The 13061-nt window shown below is 32.7% G+C and overlaps 1 non-coding gene across 1 annotated transcript; it reads left to right on the forward strand.

The window, feature by feature from the left end:
• The first annotated feature begins 3605 nt into the window (after positions 1-3605).
• LOC121207480 (small nucleolar RNA R71) lies at positions 3606-3712 on the forward strand. Its single transcript, XR_005902570.1, has one exon. It is a non-coding gene; the product is annotated as a small nucleolar RNA R71 (small nucleolar RNA).
• The last annotated feature ends 9349 nt before the right edge of the window (positions 3713-13061 follow it).

The following is a 13061-nucleotide window of genomic DNA, read 5'->3' on the forward strand; positions in this document are numbered from 1 at the left end:
TGTTCCATACACGGCTGAGACACATGGTCATGTCTCTGCCTGTGTGGAATATACCTAGGCTATTTTCCAAGCTTTGGTCAACTTAATCTCTTACACACTTATACAAAATCAAAAGCATATAACATGGTATTCATTTAATGATTAAATATTCTCAATTAAACCATAAACATAGCATTTGTATGTCATCATACATGTGTCTCTCATACTCATTTTACCTTGTTTATTATAGTACCACTTTTACATTTATACTAAGATTATCATCTTACAAAATATCTTCAGCTTAATCATCAAGCATTCATATTTAAAACTAGATCATATCTTTATAAAATATCACAATTCAGATACGCAAAATAACATGTTTGCCTGAAACATTTCAATTCAACTCCATACCCAACAAGCATTACATTGAGACTAGTCATATATATATATACATGTCATGATACATATCATTCTCTTTCTGTTTTCTTATAAACACATATAATTTATTTCATTATATCAATATTTCATATACTATACTTTCCATGTATTCCACATATATTTATTTTCCTCCTCCTCCTCTCCATTCCACATCCTTAATGTATATAGCATTCTTGTAAGTACGATTTCATAATTTACTAATAAATGCTCACATCAAACTCTCCACACGAGTCATAGTCACTTACTTATTTATAATTCGAGCTAAAGAGCTCCAAATTAAGATCCGTAAATTTATCCTAAAACTAGACTCACATATCTTTCCACCATAAAATTTTCATAATTTTTGGTTTATCCAATTAGTACAATTTATTCATTAAAATTTCCCCTATTTCACTTTCTGACAGTTCTGACCTCTCTTCGCTAAAAATTAATTATCTCACAGTACAGAACTCGGATAATGTTCTTGTTGATTTATATTGAAAATAGACTCATTAGGGATTTTAAAAATATAAGTTTAATCCTCTAATTATTTTTATCCAAAATTTTTTGATTTTCCAAAATCAGAACAGGGGATCACGTAATCATTCTGAACCAGTCTCACAAAAACATAAATATCACAAAATATAGAACTCCTTTTCTTGCTATGTTTCTTTTATATGAAAATAGACTTATTAAGATTTAATTTTATATCTCATTTAGTCTCTGATTCAATTTATACTATTTTTGGTGATTTTTCAAAATCACATCACTGCTACTGTCCAAAACAGTTTTATTGCTAATTCACTCTTTCACACTTTCTTTGTATTAACCTCATTTTAACATACATATCACAAATCATTTTCACCACATTTCATACATCACAAGTATAGGCCCATGATCACAAGGTCACCATAAAATCATCCTCATGTATAACTTACTTGTTTATAACCTCACCACATCCTAGTCACTTAATGAACACATCATTCACATAATCAAGTTTCTGCACTTATTCATCACAAAACTCACAAATCAATACATAGAGAGTCTCCCGTTGAACACTTCGGATCAATCCTCGATACTTGGTGGTTTCAGCACATAGCTCCACCCATCATATAGTTCGACTCTCTTGTACACATGGTGAACACTCAGTACCACCCATGTGACCTAGCCAATTTATCTCGTAGCTCTCTTGTCTACATGGTGTCCTTCACCAGGAACCACGCATGCGACCTAGCTACATATATCCCGTAGCTCTCTTGTCTACATGGTGTACACATAGTATCACCCATGTGACCTAGCTACATCATAATGTCTTGTAGCTCTCTTGTACACATGATGTGCACTCAGCACCATACATGTGACCTAGCTACATACTATCTGTATCATCCAATCTTTTCGAAGGTTCAACCGAGATTTCTCTCTCTTTTCCAACAATTTCACCAATCAAGTAATTATCCACAAACATATTTCCAATATTATTATAAAATATCATAATACAAGTAATATTGATGTATTACTTACATAAAACTTACATCTCATTTAATATCAAGGCAATAACATTAAATTACACATTGCCTTATTAAAAATCATATGAACTTACAATTTCCCATAATATCCATAATCATAGAAATCATATTTATGTATGATAATTCAATGCACTTCATGTACCATAGACATATTTTTAAATCAATTCATAAACTTGGCACCATAATTATTTAATTTAATATAATTCAATTAATTCACTAAATTTAACTTTCAAATATAAATTACAGCATTATTGATGTATTATTATCATACCAACTTACATACTTTCAACACCTTGGAAATCATAATGAATATATCAATTTTACATTGAAACATGCATAAATTAATGCTTATTATACATATGAACTTACCTCGATACTAAAACGACCATTTTACCAACTTTCCCAATTTTTGATTTTTCTCTCATTCTAGGTTCAAATCTCGTTTTTCAGGATCTAAAACATCATATTTTACTTATTTAATTAATGTACTATTCAAAACAGTCCTTAACTCAAACTTTGGAAAAATTACAATTTTTTCCATAAACTTTTGCATATTTACACTTTTTCCCCTAGGCTCGGGAATTAAACTTCATCCCTTATTCTTATGTTTTATGACATGCTGATCACTTTTCCCTTCTATGGAAACATCAAATTCTCACTCTAACATATACTTATGACTATTAGGTATTTTTACCGATTAAGCCCTTTTACTTGTTTTCACTCAAAACCGAGTAGCACAAGTTATCTAACATAATTTAAAACCTCATATTCTATTACAAAACATCAAAATAAACACATTTCACCTATGGTTATTTTTCCAAATATGAACCCTAGCTTAAATTATTGCTAGAATAAGCTTAATCAAATTACCGGGATTCTAAAAACGTAAAGAACTTGAAAAACGGGGTTATAACGGACTTACTATTGAGCTTAGAAAGCTTGAAAACCCTAGCCATGGCTTCCCTATGCTAATTTCGGCCTCCATGAGAAAGATGAGTGAATTTTGGCTTTATTTTCCCTTTTTATTTCTTTTAATTACCAAATGACCAAAATGCCCTTCCTTACTAAACTTTCAAAAATTCCATCTATGTCCAATTTTTGTCCATCACTTAGAAATTGGTCAAATTTCTATTTAAGACCTTGTAATTAATATTTCAAAGCAATTTCATACTAGAAACTTCTAGAATGCAAGTTTTGCAACTTATTCAATTTAGTCCCTAACTTCAAATTGAGCACTTTATGCATAGAATTTCTTCACGAAATTTTCACACAATCATGCAATCATATCATAGACCTCAAAATAATCCTAAAATAATTATTTCTCTCTCAAATTTTGTGGTCCCAAAATCTCTGTTCCAACTAGACCCAATTTTGGGCTATTACATACACTGCATCACCAGATGTACCTGTGAAGAATCATACAAACCATCAATTTTTTTATTTAAAAGCTCAACCTAGTTGGATAGCATGGTGACTGCGTCAAGTTTAAAAACACCGGCTGCTTTATCAGGCTTTGTCCTCATGACTTGCCACTGATAGTTATTCAGTGACATCTCTTCAATAAATTCATAAGCCTCCTTAGGTGTTTACTTATTCAAAGTACCACCGGCGGCTGCATGGATTAACTGTCTAGTTGAGGGGTTCAAACCGTTGTAAAAAGTTTGAACCTGTAACCATAAAGGTAACCCATGGTGAGGGCACCTTCTCAATAAGTCCTTATACCTCTCCCATACATCATATAGGGTTTCTAAATCCATTTGCACGAAGGACAATATATTGTTTCTCAACTTAGATATCTTTGCTGGTGGGAAAAATTTTAATAAAAACTTCTCAATCATTTGATCCCAAGTAGTGATGGACCCTCATGGTAAGGAGTTCAATGAGAAGGGGAATAGTCATAGGCGAATGGCGTCTTCAGAAATGCCAATTATCTTGAAAGTATCACAGAACTCTAAGAAATTGGCCAAATGAGTATTTGGGCCTTCATCCTACAAACCATCAAATTGAACAAACTGTTGAATCATTTGTATAGTGTTAGGCTTCAGTTCAAATTTATTTGCAACAATGGCAGGTCTAACAATACTCGACTCAGCCCCAGTGAGAGTGGGCTTAGCATAATCATACACAGTACGAGGAGTAGGATTCTAATTTACAGGATTCGCGGCAACCACATGAGGTAGTGGATTATTCCAATTTTCAACCATCTCCTCGGTAATATTAGTATCGTTCTCGTGCTCTTCCTCTATATATTGTACACTCCACCTTATTCCTCTACAATTTTTGTGAGCTGTGCTTTTAATTTCACTGTCAAAAAGTAGAGGTCTTGACGGGTTTCTTCTAGTCATAAACTAAAGGAACCTTCCAGGAGCAAAAAAAAGAAAAGTTAATAAAAAAATTAAAATTAAAATAAAATGCAATAAAAATAAAAATGGCTAAATTAATAAAAATCAAGCGTTCCTAATATCTCAGTTCCTGGCAACGGTGCCAAAAACTTTATGATCATTTTATGGTTCACTAAACTAGACTACGATCACGACTAAGGCAAGCGCACCTATCGAATGGTAGTATAGCTATGGTGAGTCCAGAATATCGTATCCACAAGGACTAAAGTACTAGTATTAACTATCTTTCTATTATTTAGCCTAAATAAAAGGGATTTGGTTTAATCTAAAATTAACTAAAATAATTAACTAATGAACGAAACAGAGAGTGAAGGAAATAATCAAATAAACCAATGATAAAGACAATATCCAAGGAAGAATCCACCTAGACTTCGCTTATTATTCTGACTCTGAATTAAACGATTTATTCACTTGTCTTGATCCGTAGAAATCCCTAAATTATGTTAATATCTCTTTCGAGACTAAGAACAACTTACTCTAGGTTGATTAATTGAAATTTCTTTCTAATTAAAACCTCTATTGTCGTATTAACTCGATTTATGGATTCCCTTATTAGATTTGACTCTAATCTGGAAAATTTATGTCATCCTATTTCTAGGATTGCAATCAACTCCGCTTAATTATGCTAGATCTACTCTTAAACAGAGACTTTTGCTCCACTGAATAAGCACATCAAACTTGGATTAATATCCTGAGAATATTAGATCAAGAATTAAGAACACATAATTAAGAACAAGAACAAGTATTTATCAAAATTCAGAACATTAAATAATAAGATCCGTCATAGGTTTCATCTTCCCTAGGTATCTACAGAATTTAGTTCATGATTTTAGGGAAAAGCATCTCAAAAATAGGAAAACAACAAAACATAAAGAAACCTAAAAACTTTAAGAGAAATTGAAGGGAGATCTTCAGTCTTGAAGGAGATCCTACTTCCGAGTTGAATCCCTTGGCATTCTTCCAGTAACTTCTGCCTTCTACTCTGTGTGTCCCTCTTAGGTCCTTTTCTAGTATGTATTTATAGACTTTAGAATGCTTTGAAACCCTAAAAATTAGCTTTTTCTGCGTGTTTAGGAAACAAGGAGCGATATCGACACGGGCTACCACATGGCCTGTGGCCAGCCCGTGTGGCTCACACGAGCGTGTGCTTAGCCCGTGTGGAATTATCTTGGCCATATGGGTCTTTAAATCAGTTCGTTTTGTCCATTTTTGGCCCATTTTCTGCTCCTTTTGTTCCCCTGTGCTCTCTTAAGTATAAAACATGAAATTAAAGGATTGGGAGCATCTAATTCACCAAATTATATAATAAATCATCCAAAAATACACTAAGCATGGGATTAAAACATGTTATATTTATGGTTTATCACTTCATTAAAATCATCTTTTAAAATCGTGCATTGGAACTTTTATTTTATTTTTATTTATTTTACTTTGTTAATTCCTAGTTTTTAATCACTTCTTCAAATCAAAATATTTTTCTTCACCAAAGTGTTTTTAAAATTGTTTTCATAAATAATTCTTTTCACAGTCCTTATGGGTACGATAACTCAACAATTACTTGTCACTTTATCACTTGTTGCAATTGTGTACACTTGCACATTTCTGTCATTCTAGTAACACCCCTAATTCATATCCGTCGTCAGAATAGGGTTACAGAGTATTGCCATACAAATGGAACATTAAAACATACATTTCATACATCATTGCAAACATAATCTAATTACATTCAATAACATACATAACATTCCTTAATTGAGGTCTCGAGGCCCTAAAAAAACCTTAGAAACAATTCAAGACCAAATTGAAAGCAATTGGAAAGTTCAAGTAAAAGTTAGAAAAATTGACTACATGGGTTACACGGTCGTGTCTCAGGCCATATAACAATCAAAATAGGGACACAATGCTGTGTCCTAGCCTGTGTCCTTAACCATGTAACTCTCTGAGTTGGGTCACATCGCCAAGCCACACGCCAGTGTGCCAGGCCATGTAACTTTCGAGATAACCACACAAACCTGTGTGCTAAGCCATGTGCTGGGCCGTGTAACTGCCTGACTTGCATGCATTAATACCTACAAGGGACACACGGCTGAGTAATACACCCATGTCTTAGGCCATGTGAACATGAAATTGGCCAAACTCAAGCCATTTCCAACACCAACTCAAGTGACCACCAAAAACCATTTTTTGCACGTAATCAAGGAATCAAAACATGACCAAAACCTATATGAAATGACCAATTCAATAGTCCAAAATCATTCAAAAAATATGTCATACAAGGCACCTTAAATGCAAACATTCAAACTTACCAAATCATGCATATATTAGATCACATTTCTACTATCAATCATAACTCACTTTTTCCAAGTCATACGTCAAACATGATCATTAACTCTTCATATAACTTACCATTTGAGCCACATCATTCATGCATCACAAGTACCAAAATGACACAATACAACCAACATCAAAAGGTACCGAAACAATTTATGCATGCCAAAATCATCAACTAGATATCGATACAAGTTCACCTATACATGCCATTATAACCTTGACCAAAAAATAAAAAACTACCAATATTTATGCTGGATAGTGTGATAGATCTCCGACGAGCTTCTAAACTGGTTGAGCTTCCTATTATCTATAAAACATAGGAAAGAAAACTATGTAAGCACATAATGCTTAGTAATTTCGTAAAACATGAAGCATAACTTACCATTTTAATACATAACATTAAGATTAAGCATATAATCCAACCACAAGCTTGGCACAAGCCTAAGCACCATCAACAACACATGTTAGTGCACTCAAACATATTTCACATGAATTTAACATAGGGTAAGCCATTATACATGAACATACTTCATTTGAATTCATCATTTTCATTAATATAAGCATACTTCCATTGAAGCTTACCATTTCAATCCTTTTCATAATTACATGATATAGTTCATTTGAACACTTACTGTTCCTTTCCTTTTCATGCTTGCTGAACCACTTAGAATATCATTGGATACTCGGGAAAGCTCACACGAAGTGCGCTTAAACATATAACTGTAACCTTTCTTTTACATCACTGCTCACACGGGTTGTGAAACGGGCCTACTCACATGAGCTGTGGGTCGAAATGTAAGCTACATCATGCTATTCACACAAGCTGTGGAGTATCCAAACCAAATGCAGGACCTCAGCTGACGGTAGGACATTTAAGACCAGCACCCAAAACATGAAATCCCTAATGACATGTCATTTGCAACCTACAAATTCCTAAGATTCATCCGGGACTCGATAACCATTATGACATCGTTGGATATTTATCAGTACATAAAAACTAACATATAAGCATATAATTGAAATTAGCATTAAAACCGATATTGATTCATACGAACTTACCTCGACTATTAAAGAGTAAAAATGAAGTCGATTAGTCCGAGGCTTTAGCTTTTCCCTGACCTAAATCCGTACATGGTCTATCTTAATCTAAATAGACAAATTCAATCTATTTAATACTTCTATTATTCAATTCAAACCATATTTCATTTTTTTACAATTATTATTTTGCCCCTAAAATTTTAACTTTTTCTAATTTAGTCCTTAAGATCATAAATTGAAATCTAAACATTTTCATCATTTTCTCAAGCTAGTTGATTTCTCTAAGGACTTATATCAATCCCTACAAATCATCATTTCACAAATTTACCATGAACTATCATCACTTTTACAAATAAGTCTCTAAATGTCATTTTCATCCAAAATCACTTTACAAAACTAGTTTATTTATCAAAAAGGACTCATAATCTTCATTAAACATCAAGAATCATGCAAGAACATTCATTAAAAAACCCTAAATATTTAACAGTTTTGCAAATTGATCCCCAGGCTAGCTATATAAAGCTATAACGATCCCAAAAACATAAAAATCATTAAAAATAAGACAAAATTACACTTACATGCAAGCACTTGAAATTTCCAAACCAAGAAACCCTAGCTATGGCTTTTCTCCCTTCTCATTTCGATGGAAAAATAACATGAACAAGATGATACATCTTTTCTTTCCTTTAATTTTAAGGTTATTTGTTAATTTATTATTTTAACCTTACCTTAACTTAAAAATCACCTAATTAGTGTCCATAAATGTCCAATAACTATTTGAATAGTACAATTACCATATAAGTCCTCTTAATTTAAAGTTTCAAAGCCATTTGACCCTTTTTACTAATAGAACTCCACTTTTGCACTTTTACAATCTAATCCTTTCTACTTAATTAAGCATGCAAACATCAAAATTTCTTAACAAAATTTTAATACGACCTTACTAACATCCCACAGAAATTAAAATAATAATAATAAAATAATATTTTACACATCAAATTTTTGTTCTGATTTTACTAAAAACAGGCTGTTACAGAAGAGGTAACGTCAAGTGTCACAGTAGCGTAAGAAGGGACGAAATCGCACGACGCAATCATCACCATCTCTGGAAAAAGAGTCGCCACCTATGGCTACAGTAATACCCAAAAAAATTGAATTTTCACTTGTTAAATTTTGTCAACAATGAGAATTTGTTACAATGGTCAAGTGCCTTAATTGTGTGTTTGAGATCCAGGGTTCAAATCCCATTTCTGGAAACTATGTCAATTGCTTTGAATAAACTCTTATTCTGAACCTTAGACTTAATTTTTTTTCTGTGTTAAGAATGAGCCTACGGGTTCAATGATTAAGCTTCGTATACTCATGGGTCTTGTGTTCGAATCCCTTCGTAAACAGTAAGGAAAATATTATTTTTTTTGCTGTTTTACAAAATTTATCTTCTTCTTTTTTTTTTAAATTAACTGACAGTTTCACTTTCCCAAATTCTTTCTTGTTCCAGACAATGAAAAAAACAAACATTTCTTTTTCTTTTCATTTGGTTTGTTTTTCTTTTTGCTCCTTTTCGGCTTCAAATTGTTTCTTTTCTTTTTAGGTTATATTAATTGGTTGAGAATTTGTTCGTATCTGTTGTGTTTCATTCCGTTATGTCATTAACTTTCAATTGAACCATGTAACTGTTCTTGGAAACACAAAAATATATAGACTTTTTTAGCATCTTTAATTATAAAATTATTAATTTGCACTTAAATTATTAAAATATTTAATTTTAATTATTTTATAATAAATTTTCACAAATTTGCCTTATTTTTGACAATTTTGCACAAAAGGTGAAAATTGGCACGACAGACACCTCGAAAGGCTTGAACCATCGGAGAAATTTCTGTATCGAGTGAACCAAGGGCAAGATTAAATATTTTTTCTGCCAAGGTCAATCCAAATGATGATAATTTTATATATTTTATATTTAATTTTTATCCAAGTTAAAAATTTGCCTCAAGCTAAATTTAACAAAGTTTGAAACATTCAAACTTTGCTACATGTGTGGCCGGCCAAGGGGAGTGTGTGGCTGCTAATTATTTGCTATTTTTAGAAGCCACTCCCACCTATAAATACCCCATTTCAACTACTCATTCAACACACCTTCATTCCCACACATTTCTCTCTCTTTCACTTACTTTCTCTCCTTTGTTTTTCCCTTTTTCTTAACCATTTCCCTTGTCGATTCCCCTCTTAAAAAAGAGCCGTCTTCCACCTTGGAATAGCATCATTTAATTATTTTTGGAGGCCTTGGTTCAACAGAACAAGCAAAGAAAAAAAGGAGCGCTTTAGTCTGGTTTTAAAGAAATAGTGGATTTGCTTCCTAGTTCCCTTCTCTTTACTTTTCTTGTTTATGTTGTGATCATGAATATGAATAATTTTTTTGTTTTTGTTCTTGTTCTAATTAAAATAGCTTAAATTAATTCGTGTTAGATTGATTGCATTCTATCATCTTGAATATTTAAAATCATGTTTGAGTTGTTATTGGCCTTGGTAAGTTGTTCAATTAAATAAAACAATGCTTATGTTATACTTGCATTATAAAATGTAAGGTAACAAATGAATTAATTATTAAACGTATTGAAATTATAATTAATTGACATAGTATTTAATTTGGTGCATGTTTAATCTTCAAAGGTAGTTGAAGGTTAAATTAGCAACAGTATTAAACGATACATTAGCCTTGCATAACTTGCAAGATTATTGTGATTAAATTGTTTCAATATAGAAATATATTATTACCTCACTTAATCTTATAAGTGCTTATGAAGATTGATTAATTGTTTGAATTGACATTGAAAAATGTTCAAGAGATTGGTTAATTTAGGAAGTATGTATTTGCAGTAGTTAACAAATTACCAAGTTGCTGTGAAAATATTTGTAACAACATGAACATTGGTTTAGTAATTCTAAGTTAAGGAATGTAATCGATCTAGCACAATTATGTCATATTAATTAAACTCATCTTTCAGAAATTGTGCATTGGAATTTTTACTTTTTATTTTATTACTTAGTCAATTTTTAGTTTTTCACATCACTTCTTCAAAACAAAATATTTTTCCCATCACCAAAGTGTTTGATTTACATTTCGTAAATACTTTTCTTTCTCAGTCCCTATGGGTACGATAACTCAACATTTACTTGTCACTTTTTTACTTGTTACGATTGTGTACACTTGCACATTTCTATCGTTCCAGTTTTTTATCCAGTTGTTTTTGCTTGAGTTTGATAATGTTTGATTTTTCTTATTTTTCGTTTGGATTTAATTCCTGATTTGCCTAAGTCTTTGATAGGTGAAGTTCTCGAGAGTAACAATCATCCATCAACGTGGGATATCATAATTTTTGCTTTACACAAGGTTAGGTGTTAATTTTGACTTGGTTTCCATCGAATTTCTGCAACGTAGTTTCAGTTTAGTTGCAAATTTAACGTTGGATTGTGATTAATCGTGTCATATGTTATTGGATGGTCGTCTCTAGTTTCCAAATTCTTCTACGTTGCTCTTACATCGAAACTATATCAGGTTTGTAGCGAAAACCCAATTTTCTGTAAAATTTAAATGCTAAAAACCATGGCTGTCGACACCACACGACCATGTGTCAGGCTGTGTGGTAGGTTGTGTGTGTCACACAACCGTGTGCCAGGACGTGTAACTCATTGGTCATGATTTAGGGTCATATGGGCCAGTGACACAGATGTGTGTCCAAGCGATGTAACTCACTATTTGTGAATTAGTGTCCATAGGCCATAGAAACAAGTGTGTACCCAGGCCATGCGAGAGTTATTTCAAGATTGGAGTCACACAAACATGCAGTTGGTCGTGTGTCAGGCCATGTAACTTACTATTTTGAGCCACACGACTGAGTGACATGCCATGTACAACATTAAGAGGGACACGAGCTTATGCTAGACTGTGTGGACCACACGGTTCAGACACCCAAGCTGTATGAATCCACACAGACGTATGGGCCAAAATACTAAATTTTTTCCTAAGGTCATAAGAATCGTTCGAGTCCATCGTAGGCCTTCCATAAGGTTGGTATGATCTGAATTAAACTGTATAATTTGATATCCAATATTCTGAAGTTGCATAATCGATTATATGTACGTATAATTGATGTGATAATTGTTAAATGATTTCATTTATCTGATTATGAATTGTATTTGGAAAACTATATGTACATCATTTATATATTATCTCAATAATTTGTATCTGCATTGGGTGGGAATAAACAAAGAAAGAAGTGCTGGCTGTTTAATAATCTGTCGATTTGAGTGGCTAAGCCACAAATTTGTACTTAATTCTGGCGAATTATCGCGTACTAATATGACTGCTAGTTTGTGATCATTCGGAAGTGTGTCATACCAAAACTAATTGGTGTGTAGGGTTGGATGGGACTTGATACCCTATATGGTGTGTTGGGATGGTCAGAGATGGTGTGTAGCAGATAGAGGGTAGGAAACTGCATCTGATTCTGATTTGTTCTGCATCTGATCTATTATGTATTTTATTTAAATCGTTATAATAACACTGAGTATCATTTGTTTCTGATTCTGTATCTGAAATTGGGAAATTGTTGTTATATTTATATCGTTCTCTTACCTTTACATTGGTTACATACATTGAGTTATAAACTCACTCTATTTATTAATTGAACTCCAGGTAACCCACAAAACTAGACGGGTTGGCATGGTAGGATCTTGGTAATCTCTTTACTACTTTATTAATGTTTTATTTGGATTTATTCTTATGGATGTTTATTTTGGATTTTCGGTTATACTTTGTACTTCTAAATTGGTTTGATATTATATATAGTGTTGACTATTAAACTTTAAACAATTAAGGTTGGTTTTCAGTGGTGGTTTGATGTAGCCTCCGGACTTAGTCTTAACATCTAGGCCAGGTATAGGGTGTTACATTTAGTGGTATCAAAGCCATGTTACAAAACTTGTGTTGTGTTTTTGGGGCTCCCATTTTTAAAAACAATATAGTTTGGTTAAAAATATTTATCTAATTAACTTTGAAACCTGCTTTTATAAAGACCAAGTCTCAAGTGTCGAACCTATAAGTATTCATGTTTTAGCTACACTAAATAGCTAAAAAGTACTATAGCCATAAGATATCTAATAAGAATTTCTAACTAATTTGTGCTCTTCTGACATTGTAGATAAACTAATAGAATGAGTCAGTGTGGTAGTCGCGGACATGGTTCTCATGGGCACCGCGAGCGCCAAAGAGCTTGAGCAGAGTCATTTTCTATGGGCAGTATGCCCAATCTGGAGACCAACGAAACTGTTGGTACTTTTACTGTTGAGACTGAGTCTCATACCT

This window comes from Gossypium hirsutum, chromosome A09 (assembly GCF_007990345.1).
Source record: "Gossypium hirsutum isolate 1008001.06 chromosome A09, Gossypium_hirsutum_v2.1, whole genome shotgun sequence".
NCBI lineage: Eukaryota > Viridiplantae > Streptophyta > Magnoliopsida > Malvales > Malvaceae > Gossypium > Gossypium hirsutum.